Source organism: Oncorhynchus gorbuscha, linkage group LG17, assembly GCF_021184085.1.
Source record: "Oncorhynchus gorbuscha isolate QuinsamMale2020 ecotype Even-year linkage group LG17, OgorEven_v1.0, whole genome shotgun sequence".
NCBI classification, from domain to species: domain Eukaryota; kingdom Metazoa; phylum Chordata; class Actinopteri; order Salmoniformes; family Salmonidae; genus Oncorhynchus; species Oncorhynchus gorbuscha.
The window spans coordinates 27,886,921-27,892,920 of record NC_060189.1 but is presented as its reverse complement, the minus strand read 5'-3'; the positions used below and the strand labels follow the sequence as shown (position 1 = coordinate 27,892,920).

The window sequence follows — 6,000 nt, the reverse complement described above, 5'->3', positions numbered from 1 at the left end:
CCTTAGTGTTTGTCTTTTATTTGATTTGGTGCAACAGTTGAGTGAGGAACTCCCACAACACTCCCCCACCTGTCATGATAATACTTTTACTAACCCAGTCATTTGTTCTAGGATCGGGAATGAAAAGAGAACAGAAGAGGGTTAGACATCTAATAAATGGGGGGGTGCTTATATTTGTCCTGTTTCACATATGTGCAAGTGTGTAACTTGTACAAGTGTATGTGTGTGGTGTGAAATGTAAAAGTTTTAATTTCTTGCATATCCCTCTCCCCCTGAGACACCCCCAGAGAGTGGCGTCACACCCAGGGCTCAGACATTATTGATGGTGACATTGGCACAATTAGGGTAAAGTGCCATGCACAAGGGCATATCCTCAGATTTTTCACCTAGTCAGCTCAGGGATTCGAACTAGCAACCACTAGGCTTCCTGCCACCCAGTTTTATATTGTGGTTTTGATTGAATGACAGCACTTTTGTGCATACAATCATTCATTCAAATTGATGGCAATACTGTATTACTCTAAATAAACCTGACCTGAAGTAAATGAAATCACTCACGTGATATAATCAGTGATGCTAGCCAGAGACGGTATAGAAACCATCTAAAATCTCTTGAGTTTGCTATCACAATAAATGTCAGTGTCACTGCCAGTTTAATCTGAACTGGATGACATCATGATCAATGAAGGGGAGTTGGGGCGCGAGGACTTGTGACGCTAAAGACAGTATAGTGTGAAAATAGGCTACAACTGCTTCTCCAAAAGAAATCCCCGTTCACGCTTGTCGGCGACGTTGGCTAGCTAAACTCATGCGTAGACACGTCACCGGGTCTACTAGCGTCGAACTGCGCATGTGTTGGCCGTTAAATCAAAGGCACTCCTTCAATATAAAGCTGTTTTGACGAAAAGGAGAACCTGTCAGTTTATCACTTTCACGAGGTTGGAGTAATATAATGTTTAACTACGTAATACATTGGCTCGAATTTAGGTTGTGCCTTTTATATTTTTAGAAGATTAACAACTAAGGAAGGTTTTTTTTTCACTTCTCTTATTGACTTCTCGAACCCCGGCCTGGGCTGTTTGGTCTGTTTCGCAAGCGTTCCCAAAGTCTCGCGATGTTGCGCCTCTTGAGTTTAGAAACTATGGTAACGCCATTTTCGCCCAGCAGTTCAGTAGCCAACAAATGTGTTTCTAGAGATATAAGACCTAGTTAAATGAAACGTCTATTTAACATGGAAGATCATGTAATAATTTTTTGGTTCAGATATCACTTCCCGTACATGTAGCTAGCTAGTCACCGATTATGCTGCGATAAGCAATAAAGCCGTGACAGCTACCTCTGGTCAGTCAGGAAGAACAGCGCAAGAGACAAGACGGTGAGCTTCGTTTCTGTTCTCGCAAAGTCGATCTACCAAAAAAATTAACTTGTTCTTTCAGAATATATACAAACTTTCAGTGTTTTCAATCGGAAACTGCATTGAAGTCGGACTAACTCGTCACTGTACTGTGTTGGGCAACGGATGTCCAACAGAACGGTAAGGTTTGACTACCTGGGACTGGGAGTCTGTCACTGGCAGCTAATTAACGTTAGCTTAGCTACGGACTGATGCCGAGATTTCGTCTAAAACAATATTTTTCTGTTAAATTCACACAAGTCAGTATTTGTAATTCATCTGACACATGTTTTCTTGTTGACACTTGTTATTGACTTCTCATGAGATTAGGTTGCTAGGACGATTGAGGAAGCTTGTTATGCTAGCTAGCTAACGTTAGCTGATATAACGTTATTAACCAGTAATAACCACGCACTAGGCTGAACTGCGGCTAGGTAAGTTTGAGGACACTGAACTGGTTCTACAGGTTGATCAATTCATATAATTGTTCACTAGAAAACTGAGAAGGGGACCTTACTGAAAACACCAGTTCAGTTGGCCAAATATCCATACATGTTTGTTCTCACCCAGAGCTACTTTTATTTCGATGCCTGCTTGCCTAGCCTAGTGTTGATGGTTTTCACTGAAATTCTCAATTTATTTAACCAGGCAAGTCAGTTAAGAACAAGTTCTTATTTACAATGACGGCCTAGGAACAGTGGGTTAACTGCCTTATTCAGGCTGCAGAACGACAGATTTTTACTTTGTCAGCTCGGCGATTCGATCTAGCAACCTTTTAAACTAGGCTACCTGCCATCCCAATGTTCTATCGCTTGGAGGACTCTTGTGCCCTCTGAAAGCGTGCCTATGTTCATGAGGGGGTATCGTACTAAACTCCACTTCATTATAAAGGAAGTTTCACACAACTACAGAGGACAAGCATAGGTACAAGGTGGGCTTCTTTATATATTATTATTGTTATTATTTATTGAAAAAAATATTGACCTTAGGTGAGTCGCTGTAGTCGGAGCTAGAGTCAACAAAGCATGGTCTCGGCTCCACTCCTTGGTGAAGTTACTCAGAAAGGAGGATTCAGACGCTGTGTTGGCCAGGGATACTGAGACCAGTGTATTTGGGCTGACAGCTGGGGGTTTGAAAGTCGGGCCCTGCTTAAATGTGGCAGTGAATGTTAATTATACTAGGCTGCTCTTCAGTAGGGGAGGCATGCCAACAGTCAGGTCTCTGCTCCCTTTCCCCTGGTTGGTGGTTCAGACTTCACTCTGTGGTTATTTCTGGTTTGAGGTGAATATGTTTCTGGCTGGTGGGCGTACACACACACACATGCTGCAGACCCAGAGGAAGCTGCCGTCTATAACGTTAAAATGTGGATGCTGTGTTGTGCGTGAGACGTGACTCTCTGCTGACTCTCTCTGTGTGGTGTCTGGTTGGGTGGAGAAGTTTCTCCCAGCAACCTCGTTCCTGAGTCATAGTTGATGATTATCAGCTTTCACATCGCTGACTAACCCTCTGAGTAGTCTTACAATATCTACATCTTCATGCAAGAATGTCTGTACAAGCACTGGTTAGTTCCTCTTTTCTGCAGATTTCTTTTCTTTCTGTGCCTATTGGGTAATGAGTAAGGGTGTGTGTGCATAATCTTAACTGTCACCTAACTTGCTGCAAGAAAAATGTTGACATCCTAAAGCAAAAAATGTTTTTACATTTAAAACCTTAAGACTGAGACTCTGAGATGATGGTGGTGGGAACTGTTGATGATTTCATGCAGACAGGTCTGGAGGTGCCTTCTGGGCAGCTCTCTCACTTTGGCTCATACAGAAGCAGCTTTGATACCCAATTAGTATGACGAAAATTTATGTTGGTCACCTGTGGTCTATTTGCATTCTAGACATAGGCTACTGTATTCATTCATTCCTTAAATCCATTCAACAGCTTGTTCTGCAGTATTGGGCAGGGAATCGGTTGAGGATCCCACCGCTTCTCTGAATCTCCATAACAGCACAAACCTGACTCCAGGGAAGTGCTCCAGGGAAGTGCTTGAATGAGTTTAACATCCCTTTGAGAGCACCCCGGGCTACGCTTCAAGCCATATATTTACATTTCAAACGATAACATCAAAATACTTCCCTCTCCTTCCCTACGGTGCTTTTTGTTCTGGGTTTCATAAGAAGAAACTAACAAAAACTAGACCATGTAAATAGAGATCTGCATGGGACTGATTTCTTAATTCAGCTCCCTCCCGCACCAGCCCACTCCCTCCGGCTCCCGCAAGAACTGGTCCCGGACCCATCCCTCTTAAGAGCTGGCCGATTTTCAGATGGAGACAAATATGGGTGATGAATATTTATTTCTATGCAATGTAGTAAACTATAGCCTAATCATATTTAGGATAGAGCCTATAAATCGGTTGACCGATATTATCGGCAGCTATTAGCATTTCACATAAATATTTGTAGCAGTATTATATATGTAACAGTATAACTTTAAACCGTCCCCTCGCCCATACCCGGGCTCGAACCAGGGACCCTCTGCACACATCAACAACAGTCACCCAAGAAGCATCGTTACCCATCGCTCCACAAAAGCCGCGGCCCTTGGGGAACCACTACTTCAAGGTCTCCGAGCAAGTGACGTTACCGATTGAAACACTATTTAGCGCGCACCACCGCTAACTAAGCTAGCGTTTCACATCCGTTAAATATACATAGAATAAACAAATCCGTCTGCTCATTTGCAGCCATTCAAAAAATAAGTTCAATGGTTGCCTGAAGAGGGCGCTCTACGAGATGTTCATTGAACATAATTATTAAGCCCTATGTCACAACGTGTGAGAGTGGTCATGGTGGTTTGACAGTGACTGGTTTGCTACAGTCAGCCTATTCAAATAAGTAAATAATCAAAAGTACACTTCACCAAGCAAGCAACTCTGACCTCATGACATTCTCATTTACTTAATGTTAGCTAGCAAGCAAGCAGTCTGTGCTACTTATGTGCTGACAGTGGACTGGCGCCAAAGTGATAAAGAACACTTACTGTCTGAGCCTATTATGTTAGCTTATTTAGTTTTCTAAAATATGCAATCTGCAAAAAGCAAGAAAGTTGGCACAGATCGATCATTCAGGCCATGTGCTTGCATTAATGATGACATAAGTAGTTAACATTACCTAACTAGCTAAATTGAAATGTGTGACTAAAACCAGTGATGCAAGGATTTGCCTGTAATCTTAACAGAACATGCAAATCGAGGATGCAATGACGTGTAATCCTTACCGCGCACTTTGAAGATGTTAGTATAACTATCGATTTTACTTTTCCTCAGCCAAAAAGACGAATAACGGACAGTATGCATAGCCGACGCGTCAGTTTCAAGTTTGGCGAAGCACATTTTCACCATAAGTTCACCTTTATAAAAAATAATTCCATGCAACATTGCATTTGTAGACTTTTATACGATAATATTCGTATTTTGATGAGTAGATTGTATAGTCATAACTTAGACTAATAATATAATTCAATCACTGTCTCGCAAAAAAGACATGCATGGCTGAGCGCGTATTGCGTAGAGGCCTGAGCTATATCAGATACGTTTTCTTTGCATGGGAGAAACACATTTAATGCAATTCTACTTCACTTTCTGCTCATCTCTCCAGTCATAATCTTTTTTAATATGACAAATTACAGAGTATCCTGCTCCGCTGACACTGACAAACAGATCAATAAAAACGATGTTAACCATGATAAGACTACGATAAGGGGAGACACAAATATAATATTACGTCCATCTAAACTGGAGGAGGAAATTATTATCCAAATAACAAACTTTTAAGTGGCACTGACCCATCAATGATAGCCTAAATAGTGAATATGCGCAGTGAGCACTCACCGGGGATACGGCCGATGCTCTCTGTCGGTGCCAATAAGATGTTTTTCGCTCAATTAAGTTCAGAATTTTGCTAACTAAAATACAGATTAGTATTTTAATTGACTTCACTTTACAGCAATAGCCATTTGTTTTCCAAACTATATTTTCCTGTGATTGAATTTTTAAATAATGTGATATGCCTACTTTTCACTGAAAGTCGCTACTCTACAGTCATCTATTTGGTATTTGCCATGCACGCTTCCCAAATTGTGCGTGCTGCCATTCCATCCAACTGTAGGCGATGCAATTAAAAACAATCCACACCTTAGAGGAAGCTAATGATCCGCTGTGTCCAAATCATGCTTTAGTAGCCTGTTGTGAATTATTTTTATTGATTTATGTATAGACAGTTGTATGCTAATTAGGCTATAATAATTTTGGCAATTGGAGATAAGATGAAGATCAGATCAAATTTTATGACCGATTTATGCAGAAATTCAGGTATTTCCAAAGGGTTCACATACTTTTGTATATATAGTGTACAATGGAAAGGAAAAGTATGTTGACACCACTGCTATTTCAGCCACACCCATTGCTGACAGGTGTATACAATTTTATGCACTGCCATGCAATCTCCATAGACAAACATTGGCTGAAGAATGGCCTTACTGAAGAGCTCAGTGACATTCAACGCGGGACCATCATAGGATGCCACCTTTCCAACAAGTCAGTTTGTCAAATTTCTGCC

The 6,000-nt window shown here is 41.2% G+C and overlaps 1 protein-coding gene across 10 annotated transcripts in view; it reads left to right on the top strand.

Moving 5' to 3' along the window:
• The first annotated feature begins 916 nt into the window (after positions 1-916).
• The window catches only part of LOC124001719 (kinesin light chain 1-like), a 43,904-nt gene continuing 38,820 nt past the window's right edge, over positions 917-6,000 (top strand). For 2 of the 10 annotated variants that reach the window (XM_046308726.1, XM_046308724.1), the window contains exon 1: positions 922-1,534. The gene's annotated coding sequence lies outside the window, so the exon portion shown is untranslated. Of the gene's footprint in view, positions 1,535-6,000 lie in introns of all 10 variants that reach the window. The other 8 variants (XM_046308727.1, XM_046308728.1, XR_006832845.1 and 5 more) reach the window with 6 other exon arrangements.